Source organism: Zonotrichia albicollis, chromosome 6 (assembly GCF_047830755.1).
Source record: "Zonotrichia albicollis isolate bZonAlb1 chromosome 6, bZonAlb1.hap1, whole genome shotgun sequence".
NCBI lineage: Eukaryota > Metazoa > Chordata > Aves > Passeriformes > Passerellidae > Zonotrichia > Zonotrichia albicollis.
Window position 1 is genome coordinate 36,073,747 of NC_133824.1, and position 13,493 is coordinate 36,087,239.

The window sequence follows — 13,493 nt, forward strand, 5'->3', positions numbered from 1 at the left end:
ACCCACTATTACTTCATTGTTTCTAGCAAATCTCCAATTTGAATGTTGATGGCACCTTCCACATACAATAAAAAGAAAATGGTTGCAATGAATGCAAGCATCAATCAAATCTTTTTTTTGCATTGTTACTCAGGAAAAGTTACTGTCAGACAGGACTAAGCAAATCCAACTTTTGCTCCCAGAAATTAGGATATGCAGTAAATCACCAGTATTTGCAGTCTGTTTATTTTCTTTGCAGCCTCCCATTTCAGTACTGTCACTTATTTCTGGTTTCCAATTCAGAAAGCAGTTACAGTAGAAATGTGACTGTATTCACTGACAGATTTCCATCTGTTTTGCCTTTTTATCAATAGGTCCATCATCAATTTCCTCACAATATGATGAGAATCTCAGAAGTTTTATTAGTTTTTGAAAATTTTCACCGATAAAAGTGTACATATATAAAAAAACTCATTCTTTGATTTCTGCACTGAATATATATAGATTTTTTTTACCCCAGATTGCCATATTTGTATGTTATCTTACATTATTCTCTATCGGTTTGAAATGTCCGATTTTCATTACAGAAAAAGAATGTTTCCTGTTAATATGAGAGTATATCTTGTACATCTTGCCCATCTTTGGTTTAAGCAAGCCTGCTTGTGTCACACAATTGGTCTGCTTACGAAGGTAGGTTTTTGCAGAACAGCAGTGACACCAAAGATTTGAATCCCAGATAAGAAGAAATGTAGGCCCCAGCATGACTAGAGGTGCTTTACTTTTGCCTTGATTTTTAATGAAATGGAATTTCTGTTTGAGACAGTAGGGAGTTTAGACAATTTAAAAATGAGTGATACAAATTAGGTCTCTTAACCTTTTTTCTTATCTGCCAAAAAAATTAGATGTGTTTGTTCCAATTCAGTAAAATTTTCTCAGCTGGTTATTGATTTGTTCACAGTAGAAGTCAAGTTATATGAACAACTTATTTCCCTCTCTTATCCTAAATTAGTAATTTTTAATCCCTTCACACCCCTTCTTTTTCAGTCTTTTAATTAATACTGTATCAAGAGGTTCTTTTGAAGTCTTTTGATAAACACTCTAGACATTCTAATGAATAAATTGTAGTTTGAAACAAGGACACCACGTTATTTGAAATGGAATCACTTCACATGAAGCTTCTGGACAGAACACAGAAAGTGCTCAAAGTGATTCATTGGCATTACAGGTTCTTTTATACAGGCTAACAAGTAAAGAGGTTTCTTATGCAGAACTTTAAATTGAATTTTTTTTCTCCTGTATATTATAATGCCTGAATGCTTTCTGTACATGCAGACCAGTAGGTTTTGGGTTGGTTGGTTGGTTTTTTTAAGACTGTTAAGAGCCATTTATTAACAACTAGTGAGATTTCTTTTCTCCTTTTTGCTGTGGAATTCCAAGTATCAATTGCATGGTTTGTTTTCACATAAAAACTTATTTTGAAGGAACTGCAATTTCACTATTCTCTCTCTGTTTCTTTTGTTTAATTTTTTTTCCTATATGGCCTATCTTTTGTTGAAGTTAACCATCAGCCAAGATTAAAAGTGCTTACTTTTCTCTGACCTCTGGTTCACACAATCACCTTTCACTGCAACACTTTCTTTGCAGTAGTTAAATACATATTTGTTTGTTCCATTCTGTAACCCATAAAATTAATGCTTGCTAAAAAATACAGATTGTGGCATAAATTCTTAGTTCCAGAAGTACTAATTACAAAAAGTTCCAATCATTCATAAAGGGTGTCAGTAGTATACAAACCAACCTTTTTTACCAACAAAAGGAATAATTAAAAGGAGATAATACTGATAATTCAGCAGGTTTTGATGATATTTTAGTAATAAGTTGCATTTACTGAATTAGAGAATAAACTGTTTCTATGTCTTGTTAAATGATTATGAATTTTTCTAGTGAATCACCAGGATGTATGGTAGTTGGGCAAAGTCTGGCAAAGAGTTTGGATGATGCCAGTCTTATTGACAGGGGAAAAGACAGAATTAGAGAGTGAAAAATACACATTTATCAGAAACAGACTAGCAGAAATTATCGCAGACACAATCTACAAACTCCTAGAAGGTCACAAAGAGATTACTGACAGTTTCCCTGGATCTACCAAGAAGAAATCCTGCTGAGGCAATCACTCTCCCTGTGGTGGCAGAGGCTCAGGCCTTGTGGACAGGGATAAACAGCCAATGCACGTGTCCTCAGTAAGGCCATTGATACCATCTTATTAAACATTCCTAGAAGCAAGCAGAGGAAACAACTGAGATGAAATTTTGTTTGGAAAACTACATACAGGTCAGAGATGCATGGTTAATGTCAGGGTGGGAGGGAGGAGAAGAGGGCAGTCCCTGTGGTTGTTCAAACTCATCCTTGCTCTCCTTTTATTTTCATATTGAACTGAGAACAGCTTATTGAATTTCCATGCATACAGCACAAAGCTGAGGGAGACTGCAAGTATAGACAAGGGAGATTTTGATTTTATTGTGATCTTAGCAAGTTGGAGGAGTAGTGCAAGATAAACAGTGTGAAATTGAATAAGGTATTTGTGAGGTGTATTTATGGAGGAAGGCCTGTGATTCTGCTCCTCTGTCTGAATTGAATTTAGGACTGTCCTGGTTCTACAGCATTCAGATAACATTTCTCCAGGTGGGATTATATGCCACATATTTAAAGCAAAGTCACATATTTAAAGCAAAAGATCTGCTTAGCTGTGTGTGGTCAGGCAGGACCATGTCTGATGTCTGCCTGCTCATCCAGTGCATGTCACTGCCTCAGCGATCAGCTACATTGTCTGGGAAATAAGTCTTGTGCTCACAGGTCTTAAAATTGAGCCATAATCCAGAAAAATGTTTGACAGCAAAGATTTGAATCTCTTAGGATGACATAAAACCTTTCAGAAGCAGTTGGATGGGGAATTTTAAATTTTAATACTTGTTTTCAGTTCTAAAGATTGAATGTGTAGTATCTATAAAAATACAGAGCTATGAGAAGGTGAATAAAGTGCTCTGGAGGCAACCAAGCTGTCTTTCTGCTTGCTGGGTTGGAGTAACACTGGTTTCCCATATTATGCAGGATCACTCTGAAAACTTTGTAAGTAGGGAAATTTGTGATCGTACTGAGTGGTGGTTGTGTTTGGGCATCCCAGCTAAAAAGTGCCCAAAGTGCAGGAAGCAAATTTCACTTCTGTTACCACGTGCTGTTCATGGAGAGAAATCGTCACTGTGGTGCAATTTGGTGCCAAGATTGGCTGTAACTCACTGAATTCCAGTGCAGACAGGTGGGGACCAGCGCTCTTCTCCATGGGAGCAGTGCCCTCTCCTGCTTTGCCAGGTCCTATCTTGCCATGCAAAATCCTCCTCCTTTGCACATACTTTACATGAGCATTCAGAAGGGCAGTGAGCCCTCGGGCCTTCAGCAGCAGAAAAGATAAAAAAGCCTTTCACCACATAACCCTTCACTAAACAGAGATAACTGCATTTTGTTCATAGTTGCATTAGTTATTGACACCATAATGAGTGTCAATATATCAATATTTCCATCGTGGTTGGAAATATTTTCCTACCTACTGTCCTATCCCCCACAGAAGCATCAGAAAAGGATTTTTAAGTTACAAAGTATACCTATTTAAAAAAAAAATGTGAAGAGTTTAATCCTATAAATTGGAATTGTCTTTGGTTATGCTTTGGTTGTGTTTTTTATGCTTTGATAACAGGTTTAGAAGATTTTGTTTCTGTGTTTATTCCACAAAATAAAGTGGCCCTTCTTGAGTTTTTGAGCACATTTAAGCTGAGCAGTTTACAGATTCTCTTTTATATTTTCACTGAGGCTCTGACACTACTTGTTGGTACTATTCCCTCAAAGTGCTTTTGATATTAACCTCAACAGTAACCAAAAAGCAATATTAAAAATGGCTGGGGGAAGAGATTGGTGAGAGAGAGGGAGGAAAATTGCAATCTAGTCAGTGTAATAACATTCTGACTTCTGACTCTGAAAACAAAGAAATTCATTAATCAAAAAGCCAAAACTGCACCTTAGTGAAATTTTCAACCATATTTTTTCACTTGCATTTCCTTTAGGTTTTAATGTCTCAGAATTGCAAATTAATACAGATAATTGAATATTGGGGATGCAAGGGAAAAACACTGGAGTTTTTGAAGTAGAGTGGTTGCATAAATGCATCAACCTGCAAATTCAGAAGAAAAGCACAAATTGGACAAGAAACCTGTTGCTGGGAAATCCTAGTTTAACAAATCTTCCATGCAGCCATTTTTTAAATCTTAACTGGAAAAATGAGCTGCCTATTCCCCCAATATTTTTAATGGCAAGGCTGCCTGGCAAAATATCACAAGTACTGATTTGACTTCAATGAATAAAGTATTTTGGGTGAATCTTGGGACTCCCTTCCTCCTTTTTTTGATACTTTATCCTGTTTTTTGTCACCTGAAATGTGCCGTCTTAGTCTTGTTTATTTTTGCTGCCTCTGTCTTAACATATTTCCCTCAAAGTAGGTCTTGCCGTCTTGAGCAATAGAAAAGAATATGACACAACCTTTGGTACCCAACCATAGGTACCCAGCCATAGGTACCAAAGGTTGAAGGAATTCTTCAAGAGAAAGAATCTAAAAAACTGTATATAGTATATACTCATTAAAAAAATCTAACTATTTTATATCTTATAAACTCTTTGTATATATACAGTGAAAATCCTTCCTTAGGTATTGGAAAAGCTCATGTAGGTCATAGGTCCTACAGAATAATTCAATATAAACAAAGTGGGTTATTTTGCTGCTGGTTTGTTCATCTTGGTGAGATTTTTTTGCTTGTTTATTTTAAGGGTAATTGCCTGTGCTTTAAAAACAAGTAGTCACATGATTTCTACTCTGTGGCAGTGAGTTCTGAGCCTTTTTGACTGGACTGTGCTACTTTCAGCAAAATTCTCAGTGGATGCATTGATAAGACGTCTGTTCATTTCTCAGCAGCTGTCTTGTGAAAATTGACAGGTGACCTTCAAAGCAATTATGCAGCTTTTTTGTTTAGTTGTGCTGATAGATAGGTATTTAGGCTTTCATTCTTTTCTCCAGTTTTCTATTACTTCTTTTTGCTTCTTTTTATTTTTTCTCCTCTTCAATGCTTATTTTCAGTTGAAGGTTTTTCATGCTTGATGTCCATCATTATGTCTCATTATTATTTAATAATGTCTCATTCTAAGTTATATAAAAAAGCATAGGACTATGCAGACTATAGATATTTGAACAGTGAATATGTGATATAAAAACAGGCTGTCACAGGTGCCTAAAGTTTATGCTAAAATATTCATATATCTGCATGTTTGGAAATACAAAAGCATATTTTTCATAATTTATAATGAGGTGAATCAGTTCTATCTGTACATCACATTAAATTAATTTCTAGTCCCCTACAGAAAAAAATAAAGCAGCTGTGGGGTTTTTTTCTCTGATCTAGCTCAAATTTTTCAAATCCTCAAATAATTTCTTGCTTTTCTATTGACAGTCAGTAAGCATTGTTATTGGAATCGTTTACTCTAAAGCCAGCCAGTTGACTTAAATAAGGTTCTTGCTAAGAACCTCTGATGTACTGCTGATGAAAAGTCCTATACTTCAATACAGGCTGTAATGAAGTCTTAGTCTGAAATTGTTCTGTCTCTGATAGGCAGCAGGCATCTTCTTGAGGCCTTGAACACTTGGTGGAACTGTCCAGACAGAGATGTAAGTCAACAAAGTCTCCTCTTTAAATCAGTACAATGCACACTCAAGCTTAATCTTAGCCTCAATCTTTAAAGAAAAAAAATCTTAAAATGCCTTGAAAAGGGAGAAAACGTAGAAGCAGACAGCTATTCAGCGCTCTCTTATAAAATCCTCTTTTCTTGATTATTCTTTCAAGTTTCTATCCAATTATTGAAAAGGAAGTGAAAACATCTTATGTGGATGATGTGGAAAATACTGTTTAATTAAGATGTGTTATTGAGATAGATATGAAGAGCCCTTCACTTAAATCAGATTTATTGCTTCCACCTTGTTAACCTTTATCCTCAGTCACTGACCATTTTGTTACACAGTGGGCCACAGATTTCACATTTACAGCTTTTCTAAAGTGCACTTGTCAACTTCCACTATAAAACCTGACATTCCTATCATCTTGGAAGCTGATAACAAAGTGCTGCAAGTGCCCAGCATGAGGCTACAAATATAAAAATGTATTCCACAGCACTAAAGGGCTGCCATGAGTGTCCTTTGCTAATTATCAGGAGAACAAATGGCCTTAGATTAATGTGGGACAAGGAGAACACTGCAGGCTTCTAGACTGAAAAAGAAAAGCATCATTTTAAAAGGCTAGTTATGTAGAGATAACTCTTGGAATATCTCTGGCAGCAATATTTTTAAGAAAAACAGAAGAATGGAAATAAAAGGCTGGTTCTGTCATTGTCCACAGAGAAGCATAAGGAGTAAATGTGTTTTTCAGGAAGATTTAAAGTATGAGAACTGCAGCCCTCAGTGAAAATGGTCATCCCAATACCATCAGTTTTTACTGTGAAATTTAAAATATGTTTTTTTCCCATGTGCATCACTTCACAATTCTTTTCACTAGATTTCACAAGCTATTTTCATTACTCAAGCAGTCTCCTTTAGCAGATTTGTAGTCCTTCACTGTCTGCCCTTATCCTTTCTGTCTGGAATACAATTGTATCAGCTGCATGCTTTGTCACCTTCCTGCTCTAGCCACTCTTCCACAGCCTTCATGAGTGTGCTAATCAGCACAAATGGAGCCAAGAGCCCACCAAATTCCACGGGTGACCTCCCTCCATTCAAACAGTGGATTACCTCTGCTTGTTTTATAGTTCCTATCTTTGGAACAGTTATTCTCATATTACAGGATTTTCCCTCTTACCCCATCATTGTTCTTTTAAACCACTGAAGAGTCACTTTAGAAGCCATCTGATGTAGAGGTGTCAAGGTAGGAAAAAGTAAGGAATTAAGTTTGGAGGTGAGCACCTATCTCAGGTTTCAGGAAGGGAATCCACACACGCATTCCCTCACTCCTTGCCTGCCTCCACTGTTGTTCAAGCCAAATTCATTGTTTGACCTTTCCATAAGATTTACCAAAGAAAAAATGACTTGGCCTCAGGGCACTCGGAGATGGGAAAAGTGACAAAATACATGCAGTTGAAAAATAAGCAAAGCACATAATATTTGCTTTCTGTTACTGCTTTGGCAGTGATCTGTGTCATCTGAGAGTTCTGCACTCTTGGCTGTCTTTGAACACTTCTTCTTTAGCTGGGAAGTAATTGATTTCATAGTGCAGGGCTTTCAAGTCCTCTGAAAAACCTTCTGCTCTATTTTTTTCCCACAGATTCATTTTTATGTATTCCCATGATTTGAAAAGTCAACATACAGCTTGCTTTTTTTGATATCTTCTCCTGCATAGCAAGGATGTTTCATTTTTTTTCTTCAGCTTCTCTCTTAACGTGTCCTGCTTTTACCTCTCTGATTTTTCTACAAGCTATAACCATCCAATTTAATCTCACCAATTCAGTATTTCTTATAACACACACAGGAATCAAGTGTATACTTGTTAAAAGTGCAACCACAGGACTCTTCTGAGTGCATTAAAGCATGTTCCTTTCCCTCTTCCTCAGAAGAATGTGCTTGCAGCTATTTAGGGAGATTTCACTGAAGACTGAATACCACGTTCACTGTTATCTGAGTAAGAAATTGCATTCTAGGAAAAGCCCACGGAGTTCAAAGCTAAGTTCATATTCATTTAATTGAAAATCAAACCCAGTCTTTGTTCTCAAGAACCTTCTTGCTTTAAAGAAAATTAAATGTTTAGGCTCCCAAGAAAACTCATACGTACTTTGATTGTTCTTAAGACACCTGAAGAAGTTTCTAAACAGCTTTGTGCTTATCTTAGCTAATTAATTGGACAAAAGAAATGCAATGGCAATATCTGTTGCAGCTGCTTATGACATGAAAATTCTCTACCTATGAAATGCAATGGCACCAATCAGTGCCATGACAGAAGAGAATAAGGTGTTTTGTTTTGTTTTTCTCTACAATGTACAGAAATGTTATTAATAATTTTCCTTTAGGTATGACATGGAAAATTTGTCCATTTTTTCCTATCAAAAGGAAATATTTTTAGCTTTCAAGAAGTTTTTTATTTCCTAAGGCATCCTGTCACTCATTAAAAAATGCAGTTTCAGCACAGGTAATAAGAGGATAGGGTTAATAATGCAACTTTAAATACCACAGTAGTAATAGCTGTCTTCATATCTCAGCCAAATGAATTCAATAAAAATTAAAGTCTTTGGGTTCACCTGCAAAATTCTCATATTTGGGTGCAGCATAGCCCTTGATGATAACAAGCTCGCAAACAGGGTCAGCACACAGAAACTGCTGCTCAACCACATGAAAGGCAATGATGAATCCCCATTAAATAGAAATGCCCAGCTGAAATGCAGAGATCTTTGGCATCAAGAGAGCTTAACTTATTTAAGGTTTTATAGCTAAGCACTGTGACCTTCAAATGGGTATGGATCTGAATATTAATGGAATAATGAACTAATGAATTCTCAAGGTACAGTGCAGGTTTTTTACTTGAATTTGCTTTTTTTTTCCCCTCAGACCAGCCAGGATTTTATCCTGACTTTCTGGATGGTATTCTAGGAATTTAGAGATGGTGTTGTTAAATATACTACCCCTCTGCTATTTCGGTCTTTAGGTGAGGCTTCTTCCAGATATTTTGTTTAAAAAGCCTAAAACATTAGTATCAGGATAATTCTTCACAGAAAGAGTGATTAGACATTGGCATCAGCATCAGCTTCTCAGGGAGTTGGTGGAGTCACCATCCCTGGAGATGTTTAAAGGAAAGGCTGGATGTGGCACTCAGTCCTATGGTCCAGCTGACAACGTGGTGTTTGGTCATAGGTTGGACTCAATGATGTCAAAAGTCTTTTTGAACCTAGCTGAATTTTAAAAATGAAGAATTAATATGATAATAAAAGTGGAATTGATAAAACAGTTTTTATACTATTTCTGTTGCATTAAAGTACTGAAAAAGCAAGAATATTCTGGATAAATTGCAGTGAAGCATATGTTTAATTTACAACTTTATGTTATGTTTAGCACTAATAAAGATTAATGTGGAGCCTCCTGTTCTTCATCTGTCCACTCAGATGTTTAGCACTAAAATTGGACTAAAAAGTCAATCCCATCCAGACGAGCTCTCAGCAAATCTAATATGCTGTGAGCCCCAAGACAGGATGGCAAAAATGTATCTTTGACACAATCTTCCTTCAAAAGTATGAAAGTATGCCTTTCTAGGGCCAGGTTCAGGTCTTACCGTCCCATTCAGCTGTAACTTGACATGATTTATGAACAGTTTTCTTTTCTGTTTTGCTGGCTATCAAGAATACCTTTGCAGGTTAATGAAAAGTTTATGCTTAGCTGACATTTATAAAGCCTGAAAGCAGAAGGCAAGTAATTCAGAGTGTAAAAGCTGAGCAAAGGAACTTCATTTGCTTATAACTTTCTTGGCCCATGAAGTTCTCCAGAATGAGAACTATTTCTGTATGAAGAGCTTTCTTTCCCTCACAGAGACCTACTCTTATACCAACAAAAGCATTAGGCTTGCTTTGAAATTAAACAGTGTTCAGAGGCTATACTTCCTTCCAGAGGCATTTTTGATAGAGAAAAAATATATATAAATTCTGCTGCTTATCTTCCTTGTCCTCTGTATTTCTGTGTAAGAATCCATGCTGTGTTTAAAATTGGTTTGTAATTGATTCTTATATAGCCACAGGTGTCAACTGGAAATACTGAGATAATACAAGTTTGCATTTGATATATGCAGGAATAAGAGTATAGGAGACACTGATGAATACACAATTTCATGGGTGGAAAAAACATCAGCATGAACCAAGAGATGTTACTGCGCATTAGAAACATGAAATAATTAAATTTTAGAATTAAGCTGATTAATAGTCACAGTCTAGTCTTATCTTTTGACCATCACACACATCTTCTAACAAAAACACACATATGGCTTCTAACAACTACAGAGACTCAAGTACATAATTTTTAGAGTTCTTACATCTTTTATCTGAGAAAAGGAAAAAAGTAGCAACTTTCTCTTGTCTGCTTTTCAACTATCAATGGAAAACAGACATTTTAAATCACCACTGCAAAAAGTCTTCAGTTTCAGATGTGTAAGGGCAAGCATGTTGGGAGGCTTTTACTGAGCTGAAATGAAACATTTGGGGATATTTTGGGCTGGTTCTTTTGGGGAAGAACAGAGGCATGCCAACGGTAGGAGGGTCCTTGCTACAGCTTCCTCCTCTGCCCCAACAACACTCATGCAAAAATTCATTTTCAGTCCACCTTCAGTCAGTTCTGTAAAAACGTCTGTGGAAAACATCTTGGAAGAAGACTTTAAAACTACTAAAATGCAGTGGACTCACATCTGAACCTTACAACAGAGTAAACATGCCAGTAGGGACTGGCCAAGTTTTACACCCTTGTGTGGAAATCAGTTTTGCTGCTGATGTCCCGAAACCATTGACAATGTCAATACAAAAGTCATATTGACTATGTTCACCATATAAACTTAAAAAGGATGATCCTTTTTATTTGAAAGTGTAATTCCTGTATTAGCAATCATCTTCATTCCCATGTGAAAGCTTGAGCAGGCTGTTGCTCACAATGACTTTCCGAAAGGAGGGTACATACAGTTCACCAGTGGCGTAAGATGAGCAACACTTGAACAGCCAATATTCATTTTAAGACATATGATTAAATTTCCCCTGGGTCAGAAAAGAAAGGATAAAAGTAATCATAAATAGGTATCATAGTTAAAACATTTTGCAATAATTTCTAATCTCTCACATGTCCAAAAAGATTTTTAACAAAAAATCAAATATTTGGGAAAATAGATGATTTTTTCTAAAATATATGAGTCCCTAAAAATAGTTTTCTAAATCTAGAAGCTACTTAGCCTAAACCTTTCTTCTTGAAGTATTTTTATATTTTGGAGAGCAAATTTTGGAAATGCTTTAAATGAGCAAAGAAAGTAATAAAAGTATAGAAATATTTCAGTACTTCTGATAAATTTGGAGAAAATCCATTCATGTGAGCTGGTTTTATTACCAGAAGCTCCAAATTAGGCATGTATTTGAGTGCAACTTAAGATATTACAGTGCAAGATAAAAATCTTAATCACCAATTTGATCTTCTATGTATCTTGTAAATATTCAGGCTATGTTAGCTTAAGATGTATTTAAAAGCTGCTGGCTACTGAAGATTACCCTTTTAATTGACTGCAGGGTGATTGGCTTGGCCTCTCATTAGCTGGAAGAACTTTCCATGATCCCTAATCACCATTTTGGATGAGTTAATGTGTACCACCGTGACAACACATTTGAGATAAGTGTGTTTGCATGATACAAAAGGTCCATGATCTGTTCTGCATTATCTGATGAAATGCAGCCTTGCTGGATGGTTTGAAAATGATGTGTAACACATTTTAAACTAACTACAATCAAAAAGATAAAAATTAATTGCAAAGAATAACAAGCAAAAAAAAAAAAATAGTCCCCAAAACTCTCCATACAATCTATTCCCATATCATACAAATGATTTATCATAACCCAGCAGATAATCAGAAATGTTTCAAATTCCCCAAACTAGGTCTTGTTCACATTTTGAGGAACTGTAGCAAAATGTACAGATAAATACTTTCATTGCATTTTCCTTGTTTAACTTATTTTAAAACATTTGCATAGTACAACAAATTTACAGCACACATCAGAAAAATACAGATAAAACATATTTCCCTCCCAGACCTAATTACACTGTATGATTGGTGGTCAAATATTTTACTGTTTGCAGTCAGTGCACTCACTTTTATGTAAATGGAGGCAGCTTACACATTTGTGTCCTGATTTTTCAGGACTCCCGAAGACCAAGGGGCTGCTCACATGAATTGAAAGAGCAGCACCCAGGAAATGTCCCCAGAATGCTGCCGGTCATCTCTCTAACACTCTGATTGGTGCTGGAAAGAAAGTGACCCATTTAAGATCCAGGAAATGGATTTTTCTGTCTTCTGAAGGTACTTACCAAGGAATAAAGTTTTTATCATTATTATTTTTTTTTTCTCTGAAAGAGGATCTGGCACATATTGAAGCTCCTACTTTAAGTTAAGGTTCTATGGTCATTATATAAAGCTTCTTTATGCTATTTTTTGGTTTTATTGATGTGTGGTCCAGGGAAATTACTCAACAGTCAAAAAATAAAAAAAGAAGAAAGCTAACCTGTCACTGCACAATCTTTTTAATAATTTTAAAGTATGTATATCAATATATATTTGTCATTAGGTTGCACATCATGCAGCTCCAGAATGTAAGCATTTTAGAAAGAAAACTATTTTAAGGAAGATAATATAATTATTAGATAGATAAAAAATTATAAAATTTTCTTAAGATATGATTCCAGGAAAGCAAATAACTGATTTGCGGCATCATTGGCTCAGCAGAATAGCTTCAAATATTTAACCAACTTCAAATATAAACAATATCTCAGCTAAAACCTGGAGTGACCTTCATAGCTTTCAGTCTGACCTCTATTTAACATTGAACATTTTAATATTAATTTTAAATATTTATTATTATCTGCTTGTCCCATTCAGCTTTCTGCCTAGAACTTTTAAAACTCCACTGGTAACCAGCTGTCTACAATTCCAGGGTAGAGAGGAGAAAAGTAAACAGTGTGATTTTCAAACAGGTCTTATTGAATGAAACATGCAAATAGAAGGAAGAAGCATTGCAAAGTCATTTTGCATTTAGCAGGCAATAATTGCTAAGGGCTGGAGTCTTGTTTGAATCCCAAGTTAAAATAAAAATAAAATACAATTCTTTTTAATGGTGCTAATAATTAACCACATGACCAAATGAAAATATGGATTCTGTAGCTATACATATATATATATATACATGGATTGCTTTCTGATATAAGCTTCTTCCACACAAGAGTCATGTCTATGCCAAAACCAATTTTTTCAGTTGAATAGAGGAGTACAGGGATCAAATATAAGGACTGCTGAAGCAGAAAGACTCTGGTAGTGTGACCAATACTTCCAAATACAAACTTTGTGGATTTAAAAATAGAATATCTTTAAATATTTTTCTCATGTTCTCCTAAAGTTTGTGCTTGTTTCTGGGATTTTTTGTGACAGAAACATCACTAAAATTCCACCAAAAAAACTTGCCACTAGAATAAATCTTGAAAATGGGTATAAATTTTGTTCACATCCTTGAAGATAAAACTGCTTACCCAACACTTATTTTTCAGGCTTTGCTCTGTGCTCCCGTTACATATTTGTAACTTCAAAGGATAAGTAACATTGTTGCATTACTTGGTACAGCTATACAAATGATTTATACTTATGTGTGTTAATAAAATCTCTTTT

The 13,493-nt window shown here is 35.6% G+C and overlaps 1 long non-coding RNA gene across 1 annotated transcript in view; it reads left to right on the plus strand.

The window, feature by feature from the left end:
- Positions 1–12,131, plus strand: part of LOC141729254 (uncharacterized) — a 158,863-nt gene extending 146,732 nt beyond the window's left edge. Inside the window, exon 3 of the long non-coding RNA XR_012580641.1 lies at positions 11,979–12,131. This is a non-coding gene — a long non-coding RNA (uncharacterized LOC141729254). The remainder of the gene's footprint in view (positions 1–11,978) is intronic.
- The last annotated feature ends 1,362 nt before the right edge of the window (positions 12,132–13,493 follow it).